Genomic DNA, 9,958 nt, shown 5'->3' with positions numbered 1-9,958 from the left:
GCCAATTAAATCAAGCAGCTGCTTCACAGCAGAATTGCTAATAGCTACCAACAAAATTCTAACTCATTACTCTAGATTGTTTAGTCAACTACTTTATATAGTAAACTCTAACCCCTACATATCAACTTGTCATGCGGGGATTTAATTGCACATCTCCAGCTGAATTTAGCGATCATCATGTGACTATATATGCTAGTGTACCATGCTGGAATTTAGCCACACCCTTGAAATATGGAAATTTAGAAGAAAACTGCTATAGAAGAAATACAATGAATGATAAAAGGCAGTGTATTAAGCTAAAGGGAGATACTAGTGGGAAACTGAAGGGATCCACATTGGCTGTGATAGTATTTAACATCTTCACAAATTGTTTGTTAAAAAATGAGTAAGAAGCAATTAAGTGAAATTTGCGAGGACTCTAAACTGCAAAGAATTGCAAATTGTGAGAATAAAGTAATAATACAAAGTGACCTTAGAGGTTGGAAACATGGGCAGAAATTAGGATGAGATTTAAATAGGAAAAATACAAGATAATGCATCTGTGGACAAAATAATCTGAAATCTAGTTTCTCAATGGGTGCAAGAAACCTAGGAAACTGTGATGCTGAAAGAGACTTAGGGCTGATAGTGAACATCAATGATTTTGCTATATGATATCGCAGCAAAAGAGGCTAATGCCATTTTGGGTCTGCATACTCAGGTATCACATCTTGTCTTCCCCTATGTGGCTCTGGATCAGTTGCTTTCTGTATGATGTTGATGCAACCCATCTGGAATATCTCATTCCATTGTAGGCACCACATTATCTGCAAGTTTTGACAAACTGGAAGTAGCTTTAAGAGCAACAAACAATAAGCAGAGGGCTGGAAGACTTGACATATGCATGGAAATTAAAATATCTGTATTTATAGCTCAGCTGAGCAGTAGAAAGCTGAGATGTTATTATGCAATATAAACATGATGCAGGAAGGAAAAGTATTTAGGGCATAGGACATAAAGGGGCATAATTAGGAACAATGGAATGCAAATTAGAAAGGGAAAATACAGGTTGGCTATCAGAACATATAGTGAGTTACACAAAACTCCCATTGACTTGAACTTGGGCTGGGATTTCACACCATGTTTCTATGGGACCCTTTAGGAGAGGAAATATAGAAAAATAAATTATCAAATTGAAACTACAGTTAAGTAGCCTTCAGATAGTTCAAATTCCCTGAAAATAACCGTTTCCTTCCCCTCATCTTGGACCATTACATTGTTGTGGTAGAGAGGCTCTCTGACCTACCTGACAAAAATCAATGATATCCAAACACATTGGAAGGAAATTTCTGCACAGAGCAGCAATCCTGAGCAGCCACCTTCAGCCAGTGGAGTTTAGGGTGCCATCACTCAGACTAGAAACAACAAGGGGCCAGGCCCAGATGGCATACTTGTGGAGGTCGTCAAAGCTGGTATAATAGCACTTGTGCAAAAACTTCATTAACTTCTTGTTAGAATTTGGGTTAATGAGGAACTTCAACCTGACCTAAAGAATGCCAATATTGTGACCATTTTTAAGAAAGGGGACAAGTCAATGTATGGGAATTATCAAGGCATTGCCCTCCTTTCCATTGCCAGGAAGATCCTTGCTCACATCCTTTTGAACCATTTCCTCGCTCTTGCCAAAGTCATCCTTCCAGAATCCCAGTGTAGTTTCAGGCCATCTTGGGACACCACTGACATGATTTTTGTTGCATGACAGATGCAAGAGAAGCATAGAGAACAACACCACCATTGTTTATGGCATTTATTGACCTAACTAAGGCCTTTGATTCCATCAATCATGAAGTGTTATGGAAGGTGAAGTGGGCTGTAATCCACGAAATCTTATGCTCTAATAAATTTGTTAGTCTCTAAGGTGCCACAAGTACTCCTGTTCTTCTTTTTGCGGATACAGACTAACACGGCTGCTACTCTGAAACCTGTCTAGGTTCAGTTGTCCATGAAGTTCATTCACGTTCTCAGGCTAATTCATGATGGGATGACTGCCACTGTCTTCTGTAATGGGTTGGAGATGAACCTGTTCACCTCCGTACTAGTGTTAAGCAGGGCTGTGTTATTGCCATAACTCTTTTTTCCATCTATCTTGCCATTATCTTGATTCTCATTTATGACTGCCTTTCTTCTGGAATGGGATTGAGTATTGCATTGATGGCCAGCTCTTCAACCTACAGCATCTTCATTCTAAAACTAAGATAATCACAACAGTTATCACTGACCTTCAATATGCTGACGACTGTGCTATTTTCTTGCATACCAAGGCTGACTTGCAATCCACACTATATCTTTTCTCAGATGCCTGTCATAGCCTGGGACTTTCCCTCAATATTGGCAAGGCTAAGGTGCTCCATCAACCTGCCCCAGCACAAGTTGTCCCAATCTCCCACAAATTGTCATTGGTGAAGAACCCCTGGAAAACATTGAGCATTTCCCTTACCTTGGTAGCCACTTCTCCTTGATAGCCAATCTTGATGTGGAGATCAAACACAGAATTTGTTGTGCCAGCGCATCCTTTGGAAAGTTGCTTTGTTGTGTTTTTATTGAGAGAGATCTGTGGATGGAAACTAAGGTCCTGGTTTACAATGCAGTAGTCATCCCCACTCTTATTAATGGGTGCAAGTCATGGGTGACATAGCAAAGCCCTCTTAAGCATCTGGAGTGGTACCACCAGCACTGCCTTACGAAGGTTCTCTATATCAGATGGGAAGATCATCACACCAATGCCAGTGTTCTCTCTGCAGTTAACATCACAAGTGTTGCGGTGAAGATTATGAAACGTCAACTTCGCTGGGCTGGCCATTGTGTGAGGATGACTGATACTCATCTTCCAAAGCAACTCCTCTTTTCTCAACATACTCATGGTAAGAGGACTCACGGGGGACAGAGGAAATGCTACAAGGACACCCTGAAAATATTTCTTAAGAAGGGAGGCACTGAGCCACAAATTGGGAAGAGCTGGCTGGCAATAGAATGCAATGGAGTTTCATCATACATCAAGCCACATCCCCTTTTGAAGAGAATTTATTTGTTCATGAGGCTGAGAAATGGCAGAGGAGGAAGGAAAGGGTACAGCATCCTGGCCAGCAGTTGTGCTTTCGTCAAGCAACCATTTGACATATATGTGGAAAAACCTGTAGAGCACAGATTGGACTCCTCAGCCATCTTAAGTCTCATCAATAACTTTTTCCCCCTGGCAGACATCATCCTTGTAGCAGATGACGATGAACTTTATTCCATAGGCAAAATAATGGATGGATATAAACTATTCAGGTAGGACAGGCAGGGCAGAAAAGGTGGGGGAGTTGGATTGTATGTAAGAGAGCAGTATGACTGCTCAGAGCTCCAGTATGAAACTGCAGAAAAACCTGAGAGTCTCTGGATTAAGTGGTTCTCATCGGAGACTTTAATCACCCTGATATCTGCTGGGAGAGAAATACAGCAGTGCACAGACAATCCAGGAAGTTTTTGGAAAGTGTAGGGGACAAGTGCTGCAAGTGCTGGAGGAACCAAGTAGGGGCAGAGCTATTCTTGACCTACTGCTCACAAACTGGGAAGAATCAGTAGGGGATGCAAAAGTGGATGGGAACCTGGGAGGCAGTGACCATGAGATGGTTGAGTTAAGGATCCTAACACAACCAAGAAAGAAAAGCAGCAGTATATAGACCCTGGGCTTCAGAAAAACAGTCTTTCACTCCCTCAGGGAACTGATGGGCAGGATCCCATGAGCGAATAACATGAGGGGCAAAGGGGTCCAGGAGAGCTGGCTGTATTTTAAAGAATCCTTATTGAGGTTGCAGGAACAAACCATCCTGATGTGTAGAAAGAATAATAAATATGGCAAGCAATCAGCTTGGCTTAACTGTGAAATCCTTGCTGATCTTAAACACCAAAAAGAAGCTTACAAGAAGTGGAAGATTGGACAAATGACCAGGGAGGAGTATAAAAATATTGCTCAGGTATGCAAGAGTGAAATCAGGAAGGCCAAATCACACTTGGAGTTGCAGCTAGCAAGAGATGTTAAGAGTAACAAGAAGGGTTTCTTCAGGTATGTTAGCAACAAGAAGAAAGTCAAGGTAAGTGTGGGTCCCTTACTGAATGAGGGAGGCAACCTAGTGACAGAGGATGTGGAAAAAGCTAATGTACTCAACGCTTTTTTTGCCTCTGTCTTCACGAACAAGGACAGCTCCCAGACTGCTGCACTGGGCAGCACAGCATGGGGAGGAGGTGACCAGCCCTCTGTGGAGAAAGAAGTGGTTCGGGACTATTTAGAAAAGCTGGATGAGCACAAATCCATGGGGCTGGATGCGCTGCATCCGAGGATGCTAAAGGAGTTGGCGGATGTGATTACAGAGCGATTGGCCATTATCTTTGAAAGCTCATGGCTATCGGGGAGGTCCCGGATGACTGGGAAAAGGCTAATTTAGTGCCCATCTTTAAAAAAGGGAAGAAGGAGGATCCGGGGAACTACAGGCCAGTCAGCCTCACCTCAGTCCCTGGAAAAATCATGGAACAAGTTCTCAAGGAATCAATTCTGAAGCACTTAGAGGAGAGGAAAGTGATTAGGAACAGTCAGCATAGATTCACCAAGGGCAAGTCATGCCTGACTAATCTAATTGCCTTTTATAAGGAGATAACTGGGTCTGTGGATGAGGGGAAAGCAGTGAACGTGTTATTCCTTGACTTTAGCAAAGCTTTTGATATGGTCTCCCACGGTATTCTTGCCAGCAAGTTAAAGAAGTATGGGCTGGATGAATGGGCTATAAGGTGGATAGAAAGCTGTCTAGATTGTCGGGTAGTTATCAATGGCTCCATGTCTAGTTGGCAGCTGGTATCAAGCAGAGTGCCCCAAGGTTCAATCCTGGAACTGGTTTTGTTCAATATCTTCATTAATGAGCTAGAGGATGGCATGGACTGCACTCTTAGCAAGTTTGCAGATGACACTAAACTGGGAGGAGTAGTAATATATAGAGATATACCTATTTCATAGGACTGCAAGGGACCCCGAAAGGTCATCAGGGTTAGCTCCCTACCTTCACTAGGAGGACCAAGTACTGATTTTTTGCCCCAGATCCCTAAGTGGCCTCCTCAAGGATTGAACTCACAATGCTGGGTTTAGCAGGCCAACGCTCAAACCACTGAGCAATCCCTTCCCCCATAGATATGCTGGAGAATAGGGATAGGATACAGAAGGACCTAGACAAATTAGAGGATTGGGCCAAAAGAAACCTGATGAGGTTCAACAAGGACAAGTGCATAGTCCTGCACTTAGGACGGAAGAATCCCCTGCACTGCTACAGACTAGGGACCGAATGGCTAGGCAGCAGTTCTGCAGAAAAGGACCTAAAGGTTACAGTGGACGAGAAACTGGATATGAGTCAACAGTGTGCCCTTCTTGCCAAGAAGGCTAATGGCATTTTGGGCTGTATAAGTAGAGGCATTGCCAGCAGATCGAGGGACGTGATCATTCCCCTCTATTCAACACTGGTGAGGCCTCATCTGGAGTACTGGGTCCAGTTCTGGCCCCACACTACAAGAAGGATATGGAAAAATTGGAAAGAGTCCAGTGGAGGGCAACAAAAATGATTAGGAGGCTGGAGCACATGACTTACGAGGAGAGGCTGAGGGAACTGGGATTGTTTAGTCTGCAGAAGAGAAGAATGAGGTGGGATTTGATAGCTGCTTTCAACTACCTGAACGGGGGTTCCAAAGAGGATGGATCTACACTGTTCTCAGTGGTACCAGATGACAGAACAAGGAGTAATGGTCTCAAGTTGCAATAGGGGTCACTAGGAGGGTGGTGAAGCACTGGAATGGGTTACCGAGGGAGGTGGTGGAATCTCCTTCCTTAGAGGTTTTTAAGGTCAGGCTTGACAAAGCCCTGGCTGCAATGATTTAGTTGGGAATTGGTCCTGCTTTGAGCAGGGGGTTGGACTAGATGACCTCCTGAGGTACCTTCCAACCCTGATATTCTATGATTCTATGAATAATGTTATAGTTTCCATCTTAATTATTCAGAATGATTAATAACTTTATGAAACATTTTATGCTGTTGTCTAACAGGCAGCATGTCACCACCTTGTGTTTCTCTCACCCCAACTGCTCAATAATACACAGTCTTCTAAAAATCCAAGACTTAAAGAAGACTTATTCTCCCTCTGCCAAAAAATGATGCCAACTTCCTATTTCATTTGATAGTTTCTGTATTCTAAGTAAACTATTTTATCTTACATTATTAGACTTTTGTAGTCATTAACATTTTTTCAGTAGCATTTCACAGGCTCCTTTAACATTACTGAACCCCAAAACACATTTTTCCAAATTTCTTTCAAAAGAATGTCAATATCCTATAACTTTTAGATGATTGTTCAAAGAGCAACTGGTACATCAGGTTCACTTATACTTTGTATATTTCCTTTGGTTCACATCCATGTTTTGGCCCCAATACAGACAGGCATTTAAGCATCTGGCTACATGTAAGCACAAAAGTATTCATAGAGTTCAGTGAGACTACTCACATATTTAAATTTACCTTGCTGAACTAGGGCTTTGGTTGGAAAGCATAATTATAATTTACATAATGTACTATCTGTATGACTGAACTTAATATGACCTTCTGTTGATGAGCAATTCGGATGAATAAATTGCAAAACTCCTGAAAGGTGACTCTTAAACAGTTTAGTGATTTGGCTGGGATAAGCACCCAAAATTTCTGATTCTTATCCAGACTATCTGAAACTTTTCGGATTTTTTTTTTAAACGTGGCTTGCTGAAGTGTACCTCTATTGTGGCCCTTACTTGCTTCCCCTCTCATGCTACTTCTTTGCTTAGAATGAGCAAAAAGAAAGGATTCACTCCTTTGTATTCTTGGCTGTTGTGGCTGACCTACTCTTCCATCGTGCCATCTGTTTGCTTCTCCATGGATTTCACTTCCTTCCAAAACTTGTGTGAGGCAGCACATTAGGATTCACCACTCTGCATCCCTAGACACAACCTTTATTGGTTGATGTGACTGGTTGCTAATAGGAGCTGAGACCATAATATGCGCTCCTGGTTTACTGACAGATCTTTTTGTATTGTGATTTTTTTTTTTTTGTAATATGAGAATTTTGAGGAATAGAGAGGTTGAAGTAGAAATCCTCAGAATCAGTCCTCTGGATAGGATAAGGACAACGGTACTATTTTAATTAATTCACTTGCTTTGAAATTCCAGTTTTTTGAGGAGGGTTTTTTTGTTTTGTTTTGACATGGCTTTTCTAAGTATAACTTATTTTTAATGTTTTGAGTTTAGTTGTAGCTAGTAAATAATGAATGGTAATGATCTGAAGGAAAAGAAAAACACTGGAAAATCTCCATTAATATAAATAATGCTTGATCAATTCAGGCTGGATTCATGTGAAGCTGGGGCATGACCAAAGATGCTTATATGTTCTCTGAAATTGATTCCTTCTCTTTATAGCTGGAGAGTCTTTCTGGAACAGCTGCTTTTGTAGAAAGTGAATCTGATAACATTTCTTTAACTATTTTGTATGAATTAAGACTATTAACTTCCAAATTGAAATGGGTGGTGCTAGGACATTAAGTTTATTTGTTATGGTTTTAAAGGAATTTTCAAACCACTTTAGATATGGAAACTAGGAAAAGATTAATTCTAAATTTGAAACCACTTGATGGCACACTTACTAAGGAATGTATCTTTTGAGAAATGAAGTTCAAATTTCTTGAGAGTAATTTCGGAAAGAAATACACTGTATGCATTCTGGGGTGTTAAAGAAGGAGATTTTTAGGGATCTGATCATTTAACCATTCTTCCTGATTTTTTTTTAAATGGCTTTTTATATGTGTACCTCCTGTACAAATAAAACCATTCTTGATTCAGTTTCTGGGTTTAAAAGATTAGCAACTGGTATTCTGAATGGCTTTTGTTGTTGTTGTTTTGTTTTGAGAATGTTGTTGAAGTCTTATTGGTCAAACTCTTTGTTCCTTGGTGGAGCAGGACAGACTCTCCCTCCCTTTGATTTAGGGGGTAAAGTTAATATTTTCAGGAAAATGTACCATTATTATGTTTTTTCATGTACCTGGAGGTCTCAGATTTGGTGACCTAAACTGAACTATTAAAATTTAAGCTTGATGCTTGTAACAGGGGGCTGGCCAGGAGAGCCTGGCTAGGTTCCTGTTAGCCCCTCTCCAATTAAGGGGATTAGTTGGGGCTGGCAGGGGAGACCATGCCCTGATTACTTGAGTATCAGCACCTGTGGGCCTAATCAGCCAGCTGGCCATATAAAGCTGGCAGGGGGCAACTAAGGGGGGTGGGAACAGGAAGGGGGAGGAGTGCAAGGCTCCAGGTCCCTGCTGGTAGGGAAAGCTATCAGTCCCCCAGGGTGTTGGCCTGAAGAAAGTGTATATAGCTGGTTGTGGGAACTAGCACAAAGGAATAAAAGAGCCCTGGTGCATACACTTGAGGTGATCTCTGACTGAATTTTGTGGAGGAGCCAGAAGGGTGCTGTTACAGTGCTAAATGGAACTATTTTATCCTGCTAAATTTAGGGTTGTTTAAGAAAGAAAAAGAAATACTCTTTTAGATTTTCATAAAGTAACAAGGAAGATTTCTAGCTACCCTGCACCAAGAAGAGCTGACTGAGCTCACATTTATGTGGTTTTACAAAATCCTGCACAGTGAAATCATATCAGGATTTTCCCTGGCAGCCTGATCCAGCTCCTATTTGTGTCAATTAGAAGAGTGCCATTGATTTCAGCAAGAGCTGGATGAGAGCCCTTAATGTGTAAAATTGAGTCCATATGAATTCTGTGCATGGATGCTCTCAGTATTTGTATGTAAATGATGGTGCACAGAGTTTCTGGTGCAAGTGTGTTTCAGCCTTTGCTTCAGTGAGTGTTCTCCAAGTGTAAAATAACTTCTAGCTGAGTTGAACTGCTTCTAGGGACTCCCACTGGCATGGGGCATCTCTGCCTCTTCTCACGCTTACTTCTCCACCAGGGGTTGTGGATTAAAAAAGTCCTATCTGTTTGTTATTACTTGAAAAGAGTCACAATAGATCTATTTCCGTGTCCCATCTTTGCTTTAATCTTACAGAATTCAGAAATGGACCGAACATTTGTTTGTTTTTCTCTCTGAATTTTAAAATTCAAACTATCAAACACTGTATAATAATGTAAAAGAAACTTTTTTTGCTTTCTCAGTCTTGTACATCCCTCAAGTGCAGTAGAGGATGAAGTGATAAATATTTTGAGAAGATTTCCTCCTGTCTGCTCTTATTAGCAGCCAACATCTGTCATAAGAAAAATGTAAGTGGAAAATAAGGAAAAATTAAAGTAAAATAGACCAGTTTCAATCATCAGCTTCTGTGCTCTGTCTGGTAACTGTCTTGTGAGTAAATCAGAGTAGAGAAATTACATTTACATGTGGATCAGAAAAAAGGAGAGACAAAACTTCTAACTTTACAGATGGCTGTTTTTCTTAATTATATGGGTAACTGTTTAGAAATACCTAATTGGTCATGCTTGATAAGTAATAGCAGTTTTTCCAAGATAAACAAACATTCACATTTTTCATACTTAATCAGGGAGTTTGTGTGCAAAAATGACCAAATGTATCATCTATTCTAAGCCTGCTATGTTGTTTTGTAATAAGCCACCATCTGTACTTTGATTTTACTGAAACGGTCTGTGATGACCATAGAATCTGATTACATGGCAGATGGTTTTGGGGGAAGAAACTTGATTTAAAAAAAAAAAAGTAAAATACAAAAGCTCTTTTCATTACTTTAGATATCTCCCCAAAGCAAGTTTCTTCTGCTTTCAGCAGACAGGTAGTGTGTGCACTTTGGGAGCTCACCATTTTCTGGTTTTTGTTTTCCTATGTGTTGCAATTTCAAAGACAGTGCTTGCAGACAGCATACAA

Source organism: Chrysemys picta, chromosome 5, assembly GCF_011386835.1.
Source record: "Chrysemys picta bellii isolate R12L10 chromosome 5, ASM1138683v2, whole genome shotgun sequence".
NCBI classification, from domain to species: domain Eukaryota; kingdom Metazoa; phylum Chordata; order Testudines; family Emydidae; genus Chrysemys; species Chrysemys picta.
The sequence above is the reverse complement of the archived record's forward strand: the minus strand, read 5'-3'. Positions refer to the sequence as shown.